Genomic DNA, 24,957 nt, shown 5'->3' with positions numbered 1-24,957 from the left:
ATCCCATCCCTCTCATTGCTTCTTCTGCTCTTTGAAGGCCAGGGGACTTGCTGTCCTTTTTTCCGGGTGGTGACCACATGGCCAATCTCTCTACAAAGCCCTGGCTTTATGGCCATCCTGGTTTCTTCCAGGCTACCTTGTCCTTGCTACATGGATGATTGTTGCTCATGAAGCTGGGTCTGATTTGCAAATTAAAAACTTTCAATAGTTCTCTCTATTTTATATTGAATTACAGCAGTACTGATTGAGTTGACTACATGGATTTGCAACCAGCAGCTCAGCAGCTGCTTCATGAACCATCCTTCCAGGAGGGGAACATCACAAAGATGGGTGAGTTGGATGCTGAGGAGTGGGAATTGATCTATTCATCCCAAGAGAAATCCTCCCCAGTTGTGAGTCAAAGCCTGCTGTCTTTTGCCTGAGATGAGGGGAATCTCCCAAGGGCAGCTAATCTTGCACGATCTGATTACTTGAGATCAAACATCATGATATTGGGTCATTAGATACTTCTAAAAGTGCATGCAAACCTCATTCAAATTCCCATATAGCTCTAGCCAAAACACAAGCCAAATCATGATCCAAATAACCTCCTCCTCAGCCCACCTTCGTTGCCGTTCTGTTTCAGTGGCAAATGCAGCACAGAAAAGATGCCTGAATGCTTAATTCAGAAATTTACTGTTTAAGGCATTACTTGTATGAACACCAGCGTAACACATAGAATACCAATGCCCTAAATTTAGTAGTTTAGTCTGAGTCATTTTCACTACGTGGGAGGGCTGTGAAGACACTCCACAGAGTGGAGAAACTTGCTGGTGGTGTCTGTCCAATGAGATTTTTTTTTAAAGTCAGAACACAGCAGAACTACAGATATGTTTGTGAGTAAAATGCAGTTCAGTTGCAGGCTCCAGCACAGGAGAGGGGCGGTGTTGCTCTCCACCCACTTCAAAAGCTGAAGTCAGGTTTGACTGATATGTATCTCTGACACTGAAATAGGTACAGAATTTTTCATGACAGCAACACACAGACAGAGGTAAACACTCTGGCTGTGTGATTTGGAGGGACATGGTGTAATCCCCAGATTTGTCTGTGCAATTACATCTTATTTTCAGATTCCCTAGTGATAGCAGCTGGGTTGAAACAATCCTACATGTAACCAACCAGGTGGCAAAAGTTATCCCTGGGTTCATTCACTGAGGGGTGAAATGTCCCACTGAAGACCAGGTGACTTTTGCCACATAAGTCATCCAGCAGGGCTAGAGGTACACAACAGTCTTTGAAATAGATGTGGGCACGAGTCATTAGGTGTGGATGTGAAGGAGGCATTTAGACTTGGTATTCTGAACTGGTAACACCTTCCTGCCAGTCTGGGTTTTATTCTTGCTCCATTAGCCTTTTGGCATGAATGCAGCTGATTTGAAGTTGACACAAATTTAGCAATTCCATTTTGGACAATCTTCCTGGGACCCTATGGAATGAAACTGCTCCTCTCCTCAAATGAAAACCTAACTTCAGTACCTTATTTTAGTCAGAATTGATAATGTTTTTATTTTGAATAAAAGTTAGTTCTAGCTCAACCCCTGCTCTCTGTGTTGAGAGATGAAGCAAGCAAGAGATAAAGGATGTTTTCATGCACTGTATCCTGTCTGATATCAGCCGTGGCAGATGTGTAAACATACTCAGGCTTGACCCTATACCCTGATTCTCATGAGTGGTGCCACAGAGGTCAGGGCTCTGCTCACACAGACTGGAGGATTGGTTGTGATGTGTTTCATGCCAATGAGATGAACTCTGTTCCTAGAGAAACTCCAGTAAAGTCAAAAGCTTGTTAATAAGAAAAGTAGTTAGCTGCTATACTAAACAAAGTAGAATGCCAAACAAAACCCTGTTCTTCTATTTGTTCCTATGCCGGCATTTAGCAGCCAGGAAAGACCAGTCTTATAAATGTGAAATCATATCCATGGCAACATGCAAGCCATGTTTAACTTTGCAGCATGTTAAAAGGTACATTTAAAAAAAAGTATTTTACTGTTGAGAATAGCAATTATGACTTTTAACTCAGCTATTTGAACTCAGTCAGCCTGAGAATGTTGATGGTGAGGGTAAGGGCCAGAGGCACAGCTTGTTCCTCAGAGCACTTGTTGCTAGACATTCCCAGAAGGTATTATTGCTTAAATACAGCTTGTGTTTTCTTTACCCAGATTCCTTTAGCAGGGAAGATATGACAGGTTGTGATATCGGACTGCAGTGAAGTTCCATTGGTGCTATTCTGTCCTTCATGAGTGAGCACTGCTGGGCTGTGCAGCTGGCAAGCTCATGCCCTTTTCTTGGGTAAGTACTGGATTCAAGGAGCTTGCTTTGTGGTAGGGCATCCTGGGATTATAAGCACCCTACTCAGGTGCTGTTTGGTAACTCCTGCATCGTGCTAAAAAGCAGACATTGCTCACAGAGTAGGAGAGCAGCTGAAGTAGGGAGTAGACTGAATTAGTGTCTGGGCTTGAAAATGTATTGGGAAAAGTAACAGAAAGATCCCAACTTGGAGCAAAAGCTGGAGCTGAAAACTGCAGATGGTTTTCTTGCCTGTACGATAATGTCAAACCCAAAAAAAGTGAGTTTTCACACTCTGTTGTCTGTTTAACACAAAGTGAAAATTATGTACTGGAAAATGGAGCCCCGTGACTGGAGAAAGCAGCTCTGACTGTGCCTATACAATACCATACAGGGCTTTTTTGGAAGTTGGGCTTGACTGCTTTTGCAGAGGTCTCTGAAGCCTTGAGCTCTGAAGCCTTGTTTGCTATGGAGTGAAGGGAGGGAGAAAGAGCAATGGGATGTGTCCTCAGTAGTTTTTATCTATTAGCAGCTTCATGATAATGCCATTCAGAGTGAAGAGTGATGGAATGTCTTGTAAAAACCACAAGTTTCATCTCTAAGGGCAACAGAACAGCCCGTGTTGGTTGTGAGGGCAGTGCCAGAGGTCACAATGGCTACAGCTGGATTTCAAAAGGCATGGTGGAAAAGAAGAACAGGATTTTCTGGTAGGTACTGTCATGTGTGTCTTGAAGCAAAAGGGCTGGTAGATGCAGTAACCTGAGTGTCTGGCTCTGAAAAGACAGCATCATCTTGGAAGAACACACATGTATTTGCTGTCTTCTGTAGCTCTTCATCATGGTTCTGGTTTCTCTCTTTTTTAGCTGCACAGAAGTGAGGCAAAGATGATACAAGGTGCACTTCCTATAGAAATTTAGCAGCATATATATTAGCATTTAGCTCTCTTTACAGAAAAATGGAGATAATGTATCAGTACAACCTATCCCCTCACTATTTAGGAGAGTCTCAGACCTGTGTCTAGCTGGACAAGGAGGGTTAGACTGTGCTGTACCTTTCCATTTTTGTAAAGTGGACACAGATAGTATGTTCCAGCAGGATTAATGATTTGACACTGTACCTCAGTTATTGGAGGTGTTGAGTTCAGTCTGAGAAGTGTCTGAGATGCCTTGCTACTAAGCTGTCTGCATTCTGGTGTGAGGGGAGAGAATGAAGCACCAGGCAGTACCAGAATAGCATCCTGGGGGATTGAATCCACAGTAACTCTTTACATGGGACTTCAGTGAGAGTCGCCTGTTTCATAGTCTTTTGAAATACTTTATCTTCAGGTGCCTAAAATGAGAGCCAAGGAGCCTGAAGTACCTAATTTTGACAAGTTACTTTTATTTGTGGGAAGTTTCCTGAAAGGACTTCAGGAGTTATTCTGTGGTGAACTTTGGATTCTGCCTTGGGTGGTGGTATCCCTTGTGGAATATGTGTTGCTCAGTCTGTAGAGTTGTCAATACAAGGCATATTGTTCTGTCAGCCCTGTGGGTGCTTTGGCCTTTGCTCTGGATCTTAGCTTTAGTCATGCAACTCTTCTTTTGCAGGATGTTGGTATCTTTAGATCTGTCTGCTGGGTTCTTCCTGCTTTCATGCTCAAGAGTGTGTGGGAGAAGGTGGCCAGGAGTATAGTGTTGGAACGACCTTTTACTGATGGAGGCACAGTGGTGGTGTGTGCTGCCAACACACTCTGGCAGTGGATGCATCTATTTCAGCAAAGCTGTGCCTTCTACTGTTCTACTGCTCAATCTTGTGGAGCCCGAGAGAAATGGTACTTGCAGAAGCCTGGATTGTAGGGCAGTGGGGTGTGTGACAGCTGTGCGGGTGGACACCCCAAGTGGGGGTGCCATGGGTTTTACCCCTCTCATTCTAGTGTACATAGCCACACCTGCTAAAGTCAGTTGTGCCCATGTAGCTGGGATGTCTTCTGCTGCTGTCACTTCTTGGGGAAACCTCCTTTAACAGGTCCTTGAGCACTGGCTAGAACTGTGGCACCCATTGGGACACACAGGGACTCAGAGACCCCATTAACTAGAGGATTTCCCCCTAACCTTAGCAGACCTCAGCAAGACCTCCAGCACCTGGATCTTGACCTCAGACCAAATACCTCCGTCAGGTATCTTTGAGGGGAATTTGATAGAATTTTCCTCATTTCATCCTTAAGTGCCCGCTGGTGGTCTCTTTTGAAGAGGCAACAGGACCCACTGAAAGGCTGTTTTTCCATGAGGGTGACTTCAGCATACTGGTGACAGCTATGGTGGGTGTCTAGTGAGCCAAGAGTGTCAAAGCCAACAGCTAAAATGACCTTTAGGCTGTTTACTCAAAGCAGTAACAGACTCGCCCCCGACTTCCTGATAAGGCCATCACTTATCAAGAAATAAGAAGAGCAAGTGGCTAGATATGGAAATCATTGTGGGAGTGCCTAATTGAAAACACACAGCATCGTATAGAAATAATGCTATACACCAGTAACCTTTGCCTCTTCTGTGGAATATGTATGTAGAAACCAGGAGAATTACCAGGTATTAGAAAAAAGTTCATTCCAACACAAATAGAAAACCTTTTCTTGGAGAGACAGAAGTGTGTAATTTAAATCAAGTTTCTCCTCATGCTCCATGCTTCTGTTTTGTAGATATGTAGTAAAGTATCAGAAATCAACACATTTCATCTCACTTGAATGAAACATTTTAGAAGAGGAGTCTAAAGTAAAATGAGATTAAGTAGACACTAAAAATCCAGTAAGCTCTTAATTTAATAGCTAGATATGTAGAAAGCTAAGTACCAAATAGAAGCCAATGAGTTGGTTTCCACTCTAATTTAGAAAATCAAGTTCTTTCTTACAAAAAAATTTTGCATAATCATAAGACAAAAATATACTTCAATACATGCTTTAGAAAGTATTGGTATTTTAATGGATTTACCTCATGAAGTTATATTGTAGCATTTTACCATCTCAAACTGAGCTTTGTTTTAGCTAATGTTCACCTGATTTAGTTGTTTTTTTCTTTTAATTAATTTTTATTATTTAATTTATATTAATTGTTATTTGGGGAGAGAATAGCAGCACCATCTAATCCCACTTTTGTATTTGCTGGAGAATGTCTAGACTGGCTCGTGTGAGGGTTTTCATCCTGGAAGGTTTTAGTAAGATCCCTCTGCACTTGGTATATACGTCACATAAGTACCGAAACTGAAAGCTTTAGATGCGATACAACACCTAGTAATAAACTGTTTCAACTTTTTTTTTTAAGGGGAAAGAAATACCATCTTTTGGCAGTGTTTCCTCTCAAACCTCAGAGACTTGCTGATCTGCTGTGTAGATCTGTGCTGTGGTTGCAAAGTATCAAAACAGAACTAAGGATTTTTACATCTACTCTTCCCACCCAGCACTCACAGCTCCTTCCCCCTTCCCTGTCTGTCGGGTAGTTTCTGAAGGTGGTGAGGAGACAGGAAGGGAAGGGACAGAGAACTGACCATTGGACAGATAAAAGGAGAATAGTGCCACCAGCTAAGCCTCATTTCTTTAGGAATACAGCCAGAAAATGCCTTGGTAATTAGAATGGATGGTGAATATTGCTGGTTTTCTTTGGGGGGGTAGGGGAGAAAGCAAGGTAGAAGCACCTGGTTTCCATGTCAGAGTAAGGAATTTGCAAATGTTCGGGGCAAATGGTTCCATTTTCTTCCATAAACTCTGAGCTTTTTTAATGAGAATGATGGTTTTCTGTTGTCTTGTGCTGTTGTGATACATCATGGGAACATTTGGAAAGGACACATGTTGGACATGGAGCCCAGTTGCAGCCAATGGGCCATGAAGGATAATGACATCCAAACCAGAACTCCAGTTAAGTCATGGGGATGTTTAATTTCTTATCAGATTTTGGAGTTTTCTTTGCAATTTTCTATGCAAAGCAGACACTTGGAGTGGAAAAGGTCATTTTGATAAAAATCCAACTTTTCACTAAAATCAGTTCTCTTCAGCACCCTGTCCCAAAATCTGTTATGTTCACAGTGTTCCAGAACAGCCTTGCCATCTGTCAGAAGCATTTTTAGGTAACAAATTATTCAACCTAACTGTGCCCTGTCTTTACCACACCAGTTGTGTTGTCTTTGAACTTCCTTGGGATAGACAAGCCTGAGGCTCACCACAGGCAGCAGGAATCTCCAGACACTGGAGGGGAACCTCTAGAGCCAGGAAATAGAAATGTCCTGAGGATGTGGGTGTTTCTGAAGCACCAGCCATCTCCTGAGTAGGGATGTCTTTACCTACTACTGCAGAAAGCGAGTATGTTCCAGCACGGAGGTAGTGCTGTTCCAGAAAGGAGTGTATGTCTTGCTCTCCCTTTAAAATGGATCCTCTTTTGCATATTTTGTATTCTGGTAGGAGGTGGGAGGTCACACTCAGACTCTTCCTGACAAGATCCAAATTCATATTATCCACCCCCAGTTACTGCCTAAAACATATGAAAAGTTCTCAGATAAAGGATCTTTCTCTTTCAGCCATGTGTTCTGATCACTAGACTGAGGATTCAGCCCTCTTAGGATCAAAGCCTGAATTTTTGTTTAGAGGGGAGTCCCCCTATCCAAAGCCCTGTGGTTAAGGCATTTCTTGAGAAGGTGAGAGACAAGGGTTTGAACTGCTGAATACATATCTCATGCTTCTTTTCAAGAGCATGCTAATTACTAGGCTGTGATATGAGAAGCAGACAGTGTTGCCACTATCAAATTGGTTATGCAGCCTGGGTTTCAAAAGCAAGTGGCCCCAGCCAAGTTTCAAGCCCCAGCAGTGCTGGGTCAGTGTGCTCACAGCTGTGCTGCCTCCAGTGTGGGCTCTCTGGGCTTGGCTCTGGGGCTGGAAATGGGTTCTGTCAGCTGTGCGAAGCTGGGGAATATCCGGGGCAGGCGGGATGATATGGGAAGCAGTTAAGGGGCACAGATGGCTCTAGTGGGGGGCAGAGGAGAAGCCTTCTCTAGCCACAGTTAAGGAATTAACTTTCTCCAAATGCTGAGTTGTACATGCAACGTGTCACTATGAGAGCTGTTGAATATTATGTTGTGAGACCACTAATGAACTCGATAGCCACCACATTCACCAGTTGGTGGAACAGATTTACCCATCATTTCTGAGTTTAAGTGATGGGACTTTACTTGTGGTTAAAGTTGTGGGGTGAGGTTTTTTTTTGGGTTGTTTTTTTTTTTTTTTTTTTTTTTTTGGTTGTTTGGTTTTTTAAAAATACACTTCAGTCTCACTTAAATACATTTCAGCTGGACTGGAACTTTTAACAGTGTTATTTTGTCTCCTCAAGTCTTCTTTAAGATAAGGTTTTCTTGTATTCTGAAATGATGTGGCAGAAGGCAAAAAATAATCTTGTGACTCATTAGGAAATAAACAGAGGCATAATTGCCATCTGTGTTGCAGTCCATTTAATCTTTTCTCTCTCCAGTCATGGAAAAAAAGTTCATAAAAAAAAAGTTGAGGTCTGGTTTTGTGATATTCTTGAGAGAAGCTAGCATAAAAAAAATACAGAAAAGAAAGGGAAAAAAAGCCCCAATATGGGCACTATACATTATCTTAGACAAAATGGATTAAATTTCTGACACCCTACTCATCAAATTCTGACCTTCATTTGACCCCATTGGCTTTTTACTGTTTGATGTTCTCAAACGATTTGGTGCCACTTTTCCTTAGCAGTGCAGTTAATTTTGAGTGTTAGATAGAGATCAATAGTCATAGCTTGAAATTGGCACTTTTGGACGAAAAATATGTTGTGTGGCAGTAACATAGATTTGATAGTAGTTCAGTTAAGAAAATGGTGTACTCTTTCATTATTGTTTTCAATGACAGTATCCAGAGTGTTACTTCATTCTCCTAGCAAGCTTCTGACAGTCTCTTGTAATATCTTATCTATCAAAGAGTTTTCATTCCTCTCCTTTCATGCTTGGCTTCTGGAGTGGAACTTTATTTAAAAGGTCCCCGAAATTAGAAAGAATGACCATGGCACTTCTGCTATCAAGCTCCTCAGTAAGAAATAAACCCCCTTACTTCTAGACTTGTGTCTGGCCTCCTGCTTGCCCACACTGAAATCTCATTTACAGTGCTGGCTGTGTGGTGGAAGCTTGACTGTCAGGAGGAAGTAAGTGGCCTGTTGGATATGGTTTAATCTTCTCACAGGTAGGTGGGTTCTGCATACTGCCTTCCCCACCTTTGTCTGTATGAATGTGCCCTGTGCCTTGCTTTCAGCCCATTGCTGCAGTGAGAGGTGGGCCTCCATTCAAGGGGTGTTTAGTCCTCAGCTGCAGCTTGGAGCATCTGCTTAGAGTATACAGCTACTCTGGAGTGCTGGGCTGGGGCTCAGGCAGTCTCTAGGGCGCAGGATTTTTCAGGACTGTGCTCCTTTCTGTGAGGTCCCACTTCAGATCACTTAGTCCTCTTTAGGAGTAATGAAGTTCTTCTTCAGGCTTCCATCAATGCAGGTACTGAACATTTTGGAGAGTTTTCAGCAAGCTGCTAAAATCTGACTTCCATGCAGGTGTGTCTTTCCTCCAGTATAACTTTGGATATCCTGACTAGTATAATCCAAATTTGACAGGTAGTTGAAAATATCTTTTTGACTAAATTAAATTAAATTATATATGTGGGGAAGGAGAAGAAAATACAGATGGCTGAGGAGAGGCTGTAGAGAGAGGCACTTGGGAGAGAGATGTCATGACAGTCTCAGGTGCAGGGAAATGTCAGCCATGGCTTGTGCCTTCTTCATACCAAAGGAAGAGTACAACCTTTGAACACAGATGAATAAGGAACCTGGCTACAGCATTCTTCTGCTCCTGGAAATATTTGATTAACTTTGACATATTTCCTTGGAAAATAGTGAGCACCTCTGTTTCAAAAACTACTTGAAAAGTGTTCCCATAAGCAGTTGTGGCAGGTGCACCATGATGCTTTTCATGAAGCAGTGGGGACTTCTGTCCCAGGGACAGGCATCTGCAAGTGGCTATATTTTCCTTTTCTGTTTTCTTTAGACTTAAGTCTCTGTAAAGTGTGTACAGATAAAATGTGGACAAAATATTTCTCCATGACATTCTGGCTATTTAGCAGAGGAGCAATGGCAGTGATGGATAAAGACTGCTGAGAAGGGATATTGTAGGTACCCATGACTCATGCTCTTTACCTGACAGCACCTCTGGGGCCTGTGGATATGAAATGGAGTTAGACCTTGTACTAAGGAGTTAGTATGAAATGGAGTTAGACCTTGTACTTCACATTTTTGTTGTCTGACTCAGGTCTGGAGATGCTTTGTGTACTGCCTTCCTGACATTTATCATGTCCTGAAGGCAATTGCATATAGCATGCTTTTTCATAGGCTTGTGTTCTTCCACCCATAAGCCCCAGCCCACTGTCAGGAGGGCTTGGAGACATACCAAAGCAAGGCTGTCCTCTTGTGTGACCTGAGTTTAACTGCAGCTGTTTGAGGAGATTTCCCTGATGAGCGCACAGCAAGTGTGCTGTGATACCAACTTCTCAGATGTGTGGCTGGAATTCAAACATCACCTTATAGACAGAAACCCATGGGTGCACATCTACACGAGGGCTGAAAACTTCAATTCCTTTCAAGGATGTGTCTTTATGACAGTCTCCATCTGTAATCATTAAACTCATGATAAATCACAAATCCCTCTCCTGGAGACCAAGCCTCGATGGTGCTGAGTACCAGCAATTCCCATTACCTTCAATAGCCACTGCGGGTGCTAAGCATCCTGGTTACATCTGCTCACCTCCCAGGAGGCCACACTGTCCTATTGCCTTTAGGTATATGTGCTGTTCTCATTGGCTGGGATTTGATAGACTAAAGTTACCACACTGCTTTAAATCCCATGTAAAACCAGGAACAAAGATTTAGTGAAAACAAACCTTTAATAAAACTTTGACCACAGTTCTCACTGAAAAGATTTTAGGTAGGCTAGCTTCTCACATATCTTCTGTGACTCATCTGCAACCCTGAGCAGCCTTCCTTCCCAGGTTCAATTTTAAACCTAAAAGAAGGCTCAGCCTTGCCTTCCCATAGCCATGTGTGTTTCGAAAAGCAGTGCCACTGTAGCTGCTCGTGCGCCTCGTTTATACTCTTCCTGACTGATACGTTTCAGTGCCTAAGTGCATTACTTGTGAGTTTTTGTAGAGCAGCTCCAAAACTGTGCCAGTGGATTTTTCTAGTTTATAGCATCAGCTATTCAGACAGGTGTGTAACAACTTGCTTGACTATACTTGTAGGTGATGCCATTGATTATTAAAGCAACACATCCACTTACAGGTAAGATATGCTTAAAAATGTCTTGCTCAGTCAGGAGTGGAGCCCTTAATCTGCTCTGCATCCTGCAGTTTGCCAGGAAGGCTGGATGCTCTGTGGGAGCAGAAGCAAACTCCAGAGCATTGAAGAGGTGAATTGAAGAGAGTAATCACTGGAAGAATTGACATATGAGATTTGATCACCTAGCTGAATTCTGGGGATTACTGAGGGGTGGGATCTGGGAGAAATCCCTGGCATGCTGCTAGTTACATTAAATTGATATTAATAGTGAATTGTTTTTAGGAGGGAAGCTGGCATATTGTAAAAATATCAAATGATAATGCTATGGTAGTTGATATACAGAATGTGCATTTGCAGCCTGGATTGTTATGTGCTTCTAGGTTTGCTAGAAATTTTAGGTACACGCTTACTGCAGCTTTTAATGTAGGCAAAATACCCAGCAATATTTAAGTAAATTATTTGGAACAGGAATTGCAAAGTCAAAATAAATGGTTTATTTGCTTTATTACCAGGGACTACACATGTGCTACAGTTGGGCTGGTTTTTTAGAGCCAGATGAAAAAATGCTGCCTTCAGATAACTCCATCTCGTGCACACTGTCTTACTGTGATGTCTTCCGTGTTAGTGTGGCATGGTTGCACTCTTTCCTTTACTGTACAGAAGGGAGTGCCTGAGTTTGGGGATCTGGAAAGAAGTGTTTTTGTGGACACCCAACTGGTATGTGGGGCATGAGTAAGCACAGCTATGCAGCTTTGTAGATTGAGAGCAGTATTCTGGGAAGCTCAATGGTGCCTGTGCTGTTTTGGCTCAGCTGTTTCAGTCTATGGCTGAGTTTGTCTGAACTGTGGTTATAGCCATGTTGAACAATGGATTGCAATAACATCCTGGGGCTGATTGTAGCAATGGGATGAAAGGATGGATTGTGATAAGTGAAGGAAATACTGGACTTTGGTGCTTTTAGGAGTAATAAAATGTCTGCTCTGCAATATGTTTAGCAATACATACAGAAACAAATTGTCTGTGGGGTTGCTTAGTGTTTTTCCAAGCTTTTGTTAGGTTGTTAAAGGTAAAATCTGGGCCATCTTGAATACAGTGGAAAACTGCCTTTGTTTCTTCTGGATCAGAGTTCCTCCCTTATGTCTGTGCCTACTGTACTTGGTAAATCACCAGAACCCCATCACAGCTAACCTAGGAAAGCAGAGAGCGTCTGAGCTGTACTTTGGAAATTCAATGCAGTGCCCCGAGGTAGTGCTCAGGGGCAGATGCTGTACCTGGGCACTCCCACTGCTTGTCTCCATGCTGAGGGTCTTCTGAGCAAAGAGGTGGGAAGAGCCAGCAGGAAACATAGCTGCTTGAAAAGAAGGCTCAGAGATGGCAAGGGACTGATGGCAAATCAGGGCACAGCTGGACAGAGACCCTATTGGACTGACCGCCTCTGATCACATAGCAGTCTGTGTGTGCAAGGAATTTAGATAGGATCACAACTAAGTAAAGTTACATTGCATTAGATGCATCCCAGAAGAAAGCAACTTCTGCTCCAAAATCCTGACAAACAAGCAAACTAACCAGAAAAAAACTCTCAATTGCCCAGAAGTCTTGCTTACAATGGGCATTAGCGCATGGATATTCTCCAAATATAAGTGATAAATATTTGGAGTTGGACTGTGTGAAATGGTGCCATACCTCATTTCTGAGCAATGCAAGCCTGGACCAGTTTGGCCATGGGCACCTCTCCTCTCATGCCTTAATTCTAAGTAGATAGATGGTAGTTACTATTCGTACTTTAAATGCTGCTTTTCCTCTTTTGACCTCAGAACACTTCAAAAAAGAGGGATACTGCCTCCTGTCAATTGTGGGCTGGGAATTTCTATATAAATTTTTAACCTAAAGGGCAGTCACAAAGCCTAGTTTATAAATCTCTCAGAGATCTTAGAACAGTACTGCTGATCTCCAAATGATAGCCTCTTGGATATTATTGCTGAAACTTTCTGGAAGTAGTGCAAACCAGGAGGGAACAATTAATCCTCAGAGTAACCCCATTTACTCTAGCAGTTTGGCCCTGAGGGAGTAGGAGCACTTGATGTCTGACAGCAGCCCCAAATGTCAGTATTTCTCCACTTTTTCATTTGCTGCTTGCTGTGGTAGATTTCATGCCATTATAAGCTGTTTATGTACAGCCTGATCAAAGTACTTAATGACAGGGTTAATTTCTATGTATAATGAGGAAGTCAAGACAGGAGACAGGTACTGTGTAATCGAATTTTTCATTTTGGAATTTGTTTCTCTTCATGTAGGGCTCAGCTTTGATTTTTATTACCATTAATGTCTGCATTTACTGTTATTTCTAGTTTCTCAGATGAGCTAAACCTACTGCAGAAATAGTGGAGGCACTGAATTGTTCCAACAGCTTGCATGAAAATATGAGGATAAAGTAGAAAGAGTCTATAACTTCTCTGCAGCAAGACCTCAAAGTGCAGTTTGGTTTGGAGGACCAATAAAACTGTACTTCTTGAACAGTTTACTGAAGACATCTAATCCTCCTTTTCTGACTCAGTAGGTATAGGCACAGACATGGATGCTTAGATATGTCTGTACGCAGCCAGAGAGACAAAGACTGTGTTAAAATCTGGAATTCTTATGGTTTATGAAATGTGTGTCTTCAGCAAGACACTGCAGACATAAATTAATCCCAAGAGCGTCCCTTTGACAGAGCTGATATTGAAAAGGAATGGTTCTCCTTTTTCAAAAGATGGAAATGGTGCATTAGATCTGCATTTGCTGTGCTTATTTTGGTTTTAATTTTTACGTGCACTGAGCACTGTAAATATTTCTGGACATTCAGAAATCTAGGGGTACAGAAGTGATGGAGGCCTTACAAAACACATCTCTGAGGTAGCCAGCTTCAGGAATCAAGCTCAAAGTGGGGATGACATTAAACCTCAGTGTATCCACACTACCCTGCATCTACTGTTTTTCTCTTTTTCTAGCACTCTGTATATTTCAGAAAAATAGGGATTTAAAAGTTCATGCTAATTCTGTGAACCACTGTTACACAAGTTTCCTTACGGCTGAGGTAGAAATCCTTCTTTGTGAGGAAAGTGTGCACCTCTATTAGCACCACTGTTCGAGCTATAGTTTGCAAATTCGGTGGGAGGCTTTGCTCATGCTAATTTGGGCTCAGTCATGCACCTCTTTTCCTCTTTTACATGCAAATAGCAGCTGTGTCAGTCTCTGGGATGCCTGCTTGTTCCTTTAACGGAGAGATTCCAGTTCATACCTTCAACCAGTGCATTTGTGCGTGGGCAGAGGTATAGCGCAGTGGTACAGTTGCTGACAAGGGAAGAGCTGTGACGGAGGTTGGAACAAGTTAGTGAAATAGAGAAGTCTTGAAAGAAGACACTGAGCTTTTCTTGTATGTTTTCATTTATGTAAAAAAAAAAAAAAAGGTGTGGGAGTGGAGAAGAGCAGAGATCTATACAAAATGATAGTGCATAATCCTGCCCCCATAAAAAGGGATCTCTTGATTCTCTTGACTGCCAGAGAGATCCATTTCTTTCTTCTGACCCAAAGGGTTCCGGCAGCAGCCATGAGGCTGGAGCACATCAGCCACCAGCCTGTGTAGCTGGGATGGCTGTGGGCTGAGTGCAGGTGCTTGGATTCCTCATGGTGGTGCCCCGGTGCTAAGGGAGTTGGGCTGGTGAGCTGTCCTGCTGCAGGCATCATGCTCCAGAGGGTCCCTGGCTTTGCCAAGCCACTGGCTGTCCTGTGCTCTGCTCTCCTAGGGTTTTACATGATGGAGTGCAGCACAGCTGCCCTGCTGTGAAGACAAGGAAGTTCATGGTACTTGCTTAGACCAACAGGCAGATTGATTTCAAAGCATATTACTATGATGTTATTTCTTCCTCTGTCTTCAGCCTTCTCCTCTGCTTTTTGGTTATGGCTACCTGAACCTAGCCACCACCTTCTTTTTCCTCTCCTACTCTTGTCACAGAAGTAAATGCAAAATTAATCAGGTGAAATAATTCCTATGACATCACTTCTGATGCTGTTGAACTTGCTGAAGAAAGTTAGTATTAGTACCATGCAGGCTACAGAATGTAAGCGTTGTACGTGGACCAGTTTAAAAGGGTGTTTGATTTATGGTGCAAGGATTTCCAGAAGTTTGGAGTACAGAGTTTTCTAAGAAGACCAGCTCAAAAAATATTATATCCCTGTGAAGTTCTCAGTTAAATCTGTGGGCAACTTGTCACAAGGGTTTTCAGAAGATGACAGCTCACCTTTTGGAAAGCCCTGGCCCATGTTTGTTTCCTCGCCCAAAAAGAATGCCCTGATGTCAGTGCCACAATTCAGGACTCAGCGTATAGCCAGGATTCAGCTTGCATTCGCTTCAGTGTGTGTCCATGGACATTCTTGAGGGCTGTAAAATGATAACTGTGATATATCTGTCTCTGACCTGTTTTATAATCTACTTGATCATATCCCCTCTGTGTGTGTGCAGGTGGCAGACGTGGGGTCAGGGATAGAAACATGTACATGCTTTAGTCATAGTAATGACATCAAAGTGATGCCACCTCTGTGTATGAAAGGCCCTTAAACCCCTCTCTAGCCTCTCCACTGATCCAGGGGGAAACAAGGCTGTGACCTGTAGAGTTTCCACCGACTTCAGGTTTGACAACGCTACATTAAGTGGGTAATATATTGTGACACAGCAGAATAAAATTCTGGCCCTCGTAATGACCGTGGATCTTGGTATTGATTTTGGAGGTATTTTAGGATTTCAGCTGTAGAAATTAGTGGCAAATTCCATAATGAAATTATCTAGTAATTTCCTATCAAACAGACTTTTCAGCAACATGGCTATTCCAGAAAATACTTCTCAAATGGAACATCTTGAGCTATTGACCCCACAAAGAAATACATGCATACAATAGAATTACTTCCTGTCTATTTAACACTCACGTGTAACAATGTGGGTGGATCTGGTTATGTTATTCTCCACCACAATCCAAAGCAATTTGTTGCCTGGCCTAAATTTTGCAAAAACACCTGGTCTTTAAAACTTTCTGAGAAAGGGTGATATTTGCACCTGACATGTCTACAAGTAACTTAGATCAAGTTATTGATCGGTCCTGTATATGTCGCTTTCCAGTGGGAGGATGAGATGGAGAGGCCAATCCGTTACTGCGGCCATCTACCACTGGAAAGCAATAGCACTAATGATACATGTTTTCAATAGCTGATTTATATTATCCTGCAGTCAACAAGAACTCATGATTTTGTCACTGTACTGTTTAAAGGAACACTCCCAAATGCTGGCAGGCCCCAAATCTGACCCATTGTAACAAAGCTGCTGTGTTACGAGCTGGAGAAAACTGAACAAAACCCCACCAGTCCTCCAGAGTACGGTCTGGGCAAGCTCTTTGCTCACTGAGTGACGGATCTTGTGAGCCCCCGGTTCATGAGAGGCTCATTCTAGGCAGTGATTCCTGTTAAGATTCGCTTTAGTTCCACCAGCTGCTCGCCAGCACTGTGCTACCTGGAGGAGAGGAGGGAGTTACAGTTCTTTCTCTGCACTTACCGTCTCAGTGACTGACCGCTAGTTTGGTAGTGATTAATGAGAAATATGTGTCAGTGGCTATAAATGAGAGGCTGCTTCCCCTCTTCTTCCATCTAGTGATATGAGTACCTTGGGCAGCATAGAGGAAGTGTGTGCAGAATCCAGCACAGAACAGAGCTCGTGAGGGAGAAGAGTAGCAGCAGTGAGGAGCTGAGTTTGCTGGAGAAAGCTTTGATGAGCCATGCAAGAGTTGGCCTGGGCAGTCAGTGGGCACAGCCCCATCCTCTCTTTTGGTCATGTTTGAACATGGCAACAGTCACATCAGCTTGGTGAGGCTGAGGTCTTGTTTTGGGAGCTCCTAGCAACACTGGCATGAGGGAAAGGCTGTGTGCAGAGCAGCCAGGCTCTGAGGCAGGGGAGTGGGCATGTTGTGTGGAGCTCTGCATGCTCAGATGGACTGACCTGCAAGGACAAGCACTGTGTTTTTGGACTTGTACACACCCTGTTTTCACACAAACATTTCATGCAGATTTGTAAAATGCAATAGCTGCTGTGCTTATTTTACACAATCACAGCCTAGTGACTGAAGGATCCACTAATTAAGAAGCCTCTAATTAGGCTTTTAAATGATAAAATGTAATGGCTCTAGTGCAGCTGTTGTAAACTATAGAGTAAATTTTATCCAGTTGAAAGAGGCCTTAATTATGTAATTATATAACATACTCTGAAGACTTAGAAAGATAAAAGAATTTTTAGTATCTGCAATTAAAAAAAACAAGGGAGTAACAATAGCGCTCTTAAACCAATGAAAGCAAGGAAATTCAAAATTAATTTGAAAAGCTGTGCTGGTACTTTCTTTTATTGTCATGTTGTTCTAATGTTTGGAGGGTTGTTTTTGTTCTTTTTTGTTTTCATGATGGATGAGATAAAGAAGTGTTGTCAACCAGGCGTTTATGTCCTCTGCTTTCGTTTTTCTTGCTTTTATAGGTCCATGTACAGCATTAATGATACTCAGCAAACCTTCTGAGGCTTCATTTTTGCAGAAATCCCTAGCAAGAACACACTTATTAGCCAGCTTGTCTCTTTGCATTCTGATTTACAGAATGGTTGGTAGTTACACATGCTTTTCTGAAGTCAACAGGACTCAAATGTTGGTCACATTTGGCACCTAGAGATCATGTTTAGGCTACATCTGGCCTACATGTTGTTGGTGCAGTGTTGGCAGCCATTCTCCATGCTGGACTTACCAAGTGGAGAAAAGGGTTTGGATATATCTGGGACAATTCAGTTAAGTGGAGATTGCATTCTGGGCTTCTTTTTTACAGGGCTTAGTTCTGCTGGACTGAAACTGGGGAGAATTTATCCCTTGCCCACACTGGAGCTGGGCCATACTCCAGTCTGCTTAGCCTTTAGACACCAGCACTCTTCCCCTTACCCCAGCTCTGCCTGACAGTGCTTCCTTGGGAACTTCACCAGCTCTCACCAAACCTACATCTGCTCTCAGCCTCCCTCGCTTACCCAGCCCTGTCTGCTGCCCTTCCTTGCCATCTCCAATCACAACTGACACTGATGGGCTGCAGTGAGCAAATGCCTCTTTACAGAGAAAAGGAAAGGTGTCTCTGATGTGAGCCTGGTGGCTTTGCTCATCTATTGCCAGTTTGTTTCTTCAATTACTGCTCCTCGGGACAGGGGCTGTGCTTTTTGTGTCTGTGAGCTGCAACCACATAGAAGATACAAACTGTAGGCTGTGATGTGGAGAGAGCTTAGCTCCTACAGCTGTTCTTAGGAATTGGCCTTCACAGCTGTAGGACCAAGCACCCCATGACAGCCAAACGAACAGTGCTTTTCTTGCTTATTCCAGCCACATCCAAGTATTTTTATCTGGAAATGTCACAGTGAGGGAAATAAGGAATACAGATCTCATAGTAAATTTTTATGGTTGATTAATTAGCCCAAAGAGTATTAAATTGTGCTAATGTAGTTTGCCTCTTCGATGCTGTCTTTTGACTTCAATGGAACTAAATACATGCTTAAAGTTAACTACATGCCTAAGTGCTGTGGTGAATCGGGGCCTAGGGCATTAATTAGAACTTGGCTCAGATTTACTTTCAAGGCTTTCCCCCCCCCCTTTTTTTTTTTTTTTTTTTTCTTTTTCCTTTTTTTTACTCTTCAGCGCTCAGCAGTTTAATTGGTATGCAGATGTTCCCCTTTATTGCTGGCAGAGGCCTCTGTCACTGTTCTGAAGGTACTCAGACTTCAAGGCTGGTACAGTGGGCAGGAAGAAACCCCCCCTGAGGGCTTTCAAGCTTTGTGGGAAATAATGATATATGAGACAGGGATTCCTTTGGAACCTGAAGGGAACATGACAGACAGAATAATATGGGAGGAAAACATTGTCTTCACAATTGAGACTGATGGTCTCATCTTGTCTCCTTGTTATTGTTACCAACCAAGACTGAGATGAGCTTTCTTATGAAGAACTTCATTTTGTGGCAGGTTCTGTATGTTGGGCACACTGCGCTCAGTGGTAGCTTTCCATCCAAAGTACAGACATTGACAGGCTCTGAGGAACCCTTTGAGGTGGTGGTTTAGCTTAAACCTAAAATTCCTTCCAGCATTGAGATGCATTTTGTCAGGAATGACAGTTGCAATTTGATAATCTTTTACCACTTTGCCTACCTATATGAAGAGTTGTTGGGCACAGGAGTGTCAGCTTTGTGAATCAGATTTTCTCACACTTTATTAATTTCACTTTGCAGTGGTTAGTGCATGTTTGCAAGAAACAATTGATTTGTACAGATCTGTGTAGGATGGAGCAAAGCTGGAACTAAAGCAGGAATGCAAGTTGACAGCAGTGCAATAGCTCTAATTGACAGACACCAAAGGCACTATTTAAAGTGACATCTCCTCTGATGTTTAGGTTAAAAATGACCCTCAATTTGTCCTCAGGTTACTATGTCCAAAAAGAAAGGCTTTTATGTATACTTATTTCAAATGGATTAGCCAAAAAATCAAGTGCTCATTTTCTATACTTTTATTTTCAAGTTAGAGATGATTAAAACTGCTCTTGTACAAGGTACCGGAAGATGGCTGTTTCTTAACTCCTCCAGTATAAAAGCTGTCTTTCAGGGGATGCTTTGCACATGTGAGATTTATGTTAGAATTTTTTTGGCACCCACAGTTTGCATTCCAGCTAATGGGAGGTAGGACTAATACACATAGTGTACATTGTGGGTCCAAAAATACAAAAAGAAATTACATCCAATGTGGAAAGGGCTAGGAAAATGTACCTTCTTGGATGTGAGCAGGGCAGGTTAGGAAACAACATCTTCCTTTTACAATTGTCTGTTACTCTTTACATTTCTGGAGAACTGGGATCTTGCTGTTAATCTTACAAAAATAGATGCTGTGGTGAAGCCTCAGGCATGAATAAAATTGGATGTTAATCTTAAAGCAGATTTTTTACAGCTATGCACTCAGAGCAGTGAATCCAAATGATTTTAGAAACTCTGTCGTTTTTACTTGTTTAGATCAAAATGCTGTGGGGAAAAAGGTCAGTGGCACAGGTACATATTGTAACATTTGCGGCTCCTGAAAGTTGAGCAGATAAGCATAGCAAATATTAGACATCTCTGACTTGACAGAAATAATAGGCAAAGCTGAAAAAAGCCTGCTGACAAGAGGAGTGGGTGTTGGTGGGTGACTTGCTGCAGTTTTAGAGCTGTTAAGTGTAGGTTTTTTAGCATTTTCATTATTTAAAAGTGGAGTGGTAGTTTCTTCACTCCTTCTGAAAAGTTACTAATTTACTCTGAAATATAGGGTAAGCCACAATGATTTAACAGATTTGTAATGTGCTTTAGAGTGACTTTAAGTAAGATACCCTCCTTCTCTCTGAGCTTACCACTATCTCAGCTCTGCCCTCACTCCTTTCTCTGTGTACATCTGCACCAAAATGCAAAGCAAGGGCTGCCCCGTGCATGGCTTTCGTCTATATCCTGTGCCAGCTGGAGTGCCTGGATGGCTGTGACCACTGGTGCACATGCAGGTTTGCCTCCTTGCCAGAGTTCAGAAAGACTGACAGGCTGAGCTAGCTACATTTTGATATTGGGAATAGCAACTTAGACTCTGGAGTGGTTCAAAAGCTGCTGCTCTGCAGGTGGACAGCCCTTTCTTGGAGGAGCCCTGGCATACAGAGCCTGCCTTTTGCCTAATGCAATGAAAGTGCCTAGTGGAGCATGGCCAAGGACTGTGATTAAGGTCCCAGATATTCCTGGGATACAGGCAGCGTTAATTAATCTGTGGTCCTCCGTGTCTGATGCAGAGAAAGCAGCTGAGTTGTGTTCCCAAGGGGCTGTCCAAGAAGGGAGGCAGCCTGCAGGGATGGAAGGTGCTCAGGACATTTTCTTCTGTTGTCAAGCTGGAAGGGTCTCAGCTGTGTCATGCCCACAGCTGTGCTGAGTAGCCATGCCCATGGCAGGATGCTTCAGCTGCAGGCCTTTTGCATGGATGATATTTAAATCTGATGGTGCCTCGCTGAGAAGGAGCTGGTCCTGCATTTACTCAGAGAGATCTCTAGTGGTTTGTGGTAAGGATTTGGGACCTGGGGCTGAAGCCACAACCTCCAGGACCAAACCACAGAATTTACACAGTTGCCAAGGCCTGCCCATTTGCCTTCCCTGATGAAAGTCTGTCATCACACAGCTCTTGCACTTCTGTCTGCTCTAGTCATTATTGGTGGAGGGAAGAATCTGTTTTGTTCAATATAGCAATGATGTCTAGCTCAGTTTAATTTTACTAGCTGCTGCTGATTTGTTGCTATTCAGTGCATCCAGGGATTTGTTTAGTGTAACATGGAGGGGTGTGGGTCGGAGACAGAGCTGACGCACACTCAGTGGTCCTTGTGACAAACAGCCCCGAGTTTATTCCCACAGCGCCTTTTATAGAAGCTCAAATTTCCCTAGGCTGCACATGTGATTTGTTGAGGTCTTAGCACTATCCAGCTCTCTGGCCAATGATACATCTGCATTTAGGGCTGAATGACATTGGCTGAGGGTCCCTGTGTAGATTTGAATCCAACCTGTCCTTGCCTATCCAACTTTAATGCTACAGTTTAGTATCAATAATCAAGGGTAGAAAGACTTGAATAGAAAGCTAGGTGGAAATTCTGAGTTTCTGGAGGACTCCAGAGTTTCTTTTGCTCTTCTTTGTTTCCCTGTTCTAGGAGGTGTGAAGAACACTTGTCCATTCATAACTGAAACTATTCAAGATGAATGGGTCTGAAAGGGCACTGTAAGTTTCTCTTGCTGTCTGGTGTAGTAAAGCTCTTGTCTTCTAGCTAACATTATGAATGAAAGCTTTTGTTACAAAGAGGTGGTAAGTTTGTGTACTCAACTTCTATTTGGAAGAATATTTTGATGTGAAACCTTTCTTTTTCTAGAAGCTTGAGCCAACTGCTTCTGATCTGGGAGCTTACAGAATGGGTAAGTGCAGCTGTGTTATGCTGGGTAGATGTCACCCTTAGGGATTTGTGCATGGATCTCTCCTTGGCCTGAACTGGAGAAGGGCAAGAGTTTGTTCACTTCTGCTTTGTGTCACTGAGAAAAATGAATGCTGTTCTATAAAGCTATAATTTCTTCTCAAATAGATGATGACTAAAGGCCTGAACTGAGTATAGATAATCTTATATTTACTTGAAATTAATGTAGCTCATAACTCTTATTTTAGCACCGATCTGGAACACTACTGTGAGCAGATTTACGTCTGCCTCTTCCCTACCTTGGCATTCTGGCATTTATGCACTCATTGCACTGCTAGTGCACATTCTCGCAGTGATACTTGGGAGTTTAATGAAGCCCAAGTGTCTGAAAGGTGAGTATGTAAAAGGTAGATACTTTGAGATCCAAACCTATTCCTTTTGTGTGCTCCACAATCTTATTTTAGTTCTTAAATATGGTTTCATTCTTCTGATACTAAGAGTCAGCACTGATTTCAGTATGTGAATCATCAGGAGAGTTATTAACTATTTTCTAGTTGCATGGTCCTTTTTTGCAGCACTGAAAATACCTAACTTCAACCATGTGTTTTTAGATGAGATACTCACAGGAAGCCTTTTCCGTGATTATAGAAGAGCAGATTTAATCTGGAAGTCATTGAGAGAATCCAATAAAGAACTTCCTTGATGTGATTTTTGGAGTTACTTGCTGGAATTGAATGGAATGGTTTTGGGTATTGGACATAAAGACACTTGAAAGCTTAAAGAAGCTTAAATGTAGATGATAATGAAAATGTTACTGGTATTTATAGGTTGGTTGAGAATGTCAAGATATTCAAGTGATATGAAATATCTCCTTGATTTTATGGACAGTGCCTTAGTTTATATAGTTTATTTTAATAACATGATCCTTGATATACACTGATGATAGGTTTAGCTTTATAAATTTTTTTTTTAGTAATCCAGTTGCCCTGAAATGCCATATCAAAAGTATGTTTATTACAGAACAAGTACAGTTACTCTCTGCCAGTGTTATCTCTATGAAAGCAACCTAAGCAAAGAAAGCACATTTGGGAAAAAACGTGCCAAGCAGAGGTGGTTGGGTTTTTTTTTCCTTTTGTTAGACTTTCTGGGAACATTCATTAATAGTTGGAGATGTGGTCTTTCAACTAAATTTCTTTCACCCAGATTATATGCAAATTGCAGGATTCTTCAAGCATAAAGTCATATGCCATGAGTATGATATTAGCATTTCTTTTAATAAAAATAACTTTTAAATAGGTACCTTGTTTGGTGAATTGCCTTCCTTGTCATTCATCACTGTGTCACATCTTTGTAGAACGTCAGTAACTGGAAGGAAGGAAAATACTGGACAGTGTTTCTTGGAACTGGCATTGGCAGAGGTCTGCCTTTCTGGAAAAGAAATGCTGATTTTGGTTCTTTATTTTGTCCTGGCCTTTTTATGCTGTTGTGTACTGGAAGAAAAGAATAAAAGTGAGCTCTAGATGAGCTGTGAGTTCCCTTTGGACCAGACTTTGGGAGTCTCTGCTCTGACATGTATTTTGGGGTTACTTTATCCTGAGGGACTTTATTCACAAAATCTCAGAACATATTCTTCCAATAAGATTTCACATAGTTCGATAAATGTTTGGATAAATTTCATACCATCTCATCAAAGCAGACAATAGTTCTTTCTTGAGGAACTGAGCTTAAGTGAAATGCTCATTTATGTTGGTGGAATAATAATTAAGAGTACAAGATCCAAATCAGTGCTTTGTTATTCTGTTGCAGGAGTAGGCTGAATCAAGCCTCTGTCAAGAAGCACTGCTGAATTACTGAATTAACATACCCAAGACCAGCACATCAGGAGGATAGCCTTCTACCAAGAATAGTGTGGAGATATACCTTGTTCACAGAAGCTCTGGAAACACTGTGAGACTTGGACAGAAGCAGTGCATCCTCAGAAGGCAGAGATGTTGCTGGTCTCTGAGCTTTGCACTCTCTGTGTTCATGACTGATGGAAATAATGCCCAGTTTGGGGGGAGCTTGGTGGTATGGGAGACAGTCACAGCAGCTCTAATAGGGTGGCTTATCACTTTCTTGTGGTGCCAGGTACAGCTTCTGTTCTCTTTTGCACCCACAAATCTGGTATAATATTAATTAGGTTGTCATTAGATTTTATTAGTGAAGATCCATAAAACAAAAAAAGGAAAAGTTCCATAGTCATTCTAAAAGTTGGTATGTCATTTGTATGAAGGGGGTGAACAGAGATTGGTAACAATGAAACACTGCTTTTCCAGAAATAAGAAATGTTTAGGTAAAATATCTAGGTAAAATTTAGCAGAAAGTTGATTACTGCCTGATAAAATGCTGTCTCTTCCCTTCTAAATCAGTTTGATCATCTCCCTTGTGCAAGCCCTGCACCTTCACCTAGATTCCTTCTCAGGCAGCTACAGTAGATCTGCTCACCAAGGGAATTTGTCCCACTGGATTCCTTTTTTTTTTTCTGTGCAGTTGAATGAAAAGTGTGAGCCTTTTGAAGAACAGCAACTGAAAGAAATATTGATGACTGCCAGGGCATCTACAGAAAAAGATAAGAAAATTACTACAACAGTGAAAACAAAGGGGCTTTGTTAACACTTTCTTGTGTTGTATATATTAATAGTAACAAGTAAAGTTTTGTATTTTTTCAGAGAAACACACAAGGCCTTGAATTGTATTGTTTTAATTGCAACTAACTGAATGAATTAAGTGGAAAATCGCACACAGTACTTTGATTGTCTAATTCTCTGTATGTGAGGCTTTGGGAACAGTTTGTTATTATAAAAGAACAGCACTAACCAGAAATCAGCCAACATGTAATTGCTAGGCTGAGGGGCAGTTTGGGGAAAGCTGATATTTATTTATACATTATTAAATAAAAGCACATAATATGAGGATCATCTCTCACTGCCTCCACACTTCATACATTACTCATCTTCCTGAATTTCATGGTTTTGTACTCCCTTAGTACATTTCTGCTTATAACCAGTGCAGGCATCAAAACCACCCACATCCAGGAAAGGAGATGCCTGTGCATTTGTTATGATAGCAGATTTGGTTATGGGACTCATCAAAGATTATGAACCTTCAGTTCAAGGAAAGGAATCTTGACTCAAGTTTTAAAGCTTGTTTTCAGTACCTAAAATACACCTGGGCACCTGGGACTGTTCAGGTGGCTGAAACTCTGGCTGGTGTTTCCATTT

At 42.0% G+C, this 24,957-nt stretch overlaps 1 long non-coding RNA gene across 5 annotated transcripts in view; it reads left to right on the top strand.

Annotated features, from left to right (window-relative positions):
• Nucleotides 1-24,648, top strand: part of LOC128810553 (uncharacterized) — a 36,739-nt gene extending 12,091 nt beyond the window's left edge. Inside the window, exons 2-8 of one of the 5 annotated variants that reach the window (XR_008438065.1) lie at nt 236-330; nt 2,199-2,328; nt 2,858-3,032; nt 21,443-21,510; nt 21,659-21,701; nt 21,946-22,089; nt 23,504-24,648. This is a non-coding gene — a long non-coding RNA (uncharacterized LOC128810553). Of the gene's footprint in view, nt 1-235; nt 331-2,198; nt 2,329-2,854; nt 3,033-21,442; nt 21,511-21,658; nt 21,702-21,945; nt 22,090-23,503 lie in introns of all 5 variants that reach the window. The other 4 variants (XR_008438064.1, XR_008438067.1, XR_008438066.1 and 1 more) reach the window with 4 other exon arrangements.
• The last annotated feature ends 309 nt before the right edge of the window (nt 24,649-24,957 follow it).

This window comes from Vidua macroura, chromosome 8 (genome assembly GCF_024509145.1).
Source record: "Vidua macroura isolate BioBank_ID:100142 chromosome 8, ASM2450914v1, whole genome shotgun sequence".
Classification (NCBI taxonomy): Eukaryota; Metazoa; Chordata; class Aves; order Passeriformes; family Viduidae; genus Vidua; species Vidua macroura.
The sequence above is the reverse complement of the archived record's forward strand: the minus strand, read 5'-3'. Positions and strand labels throughout refer to the sequence as shown.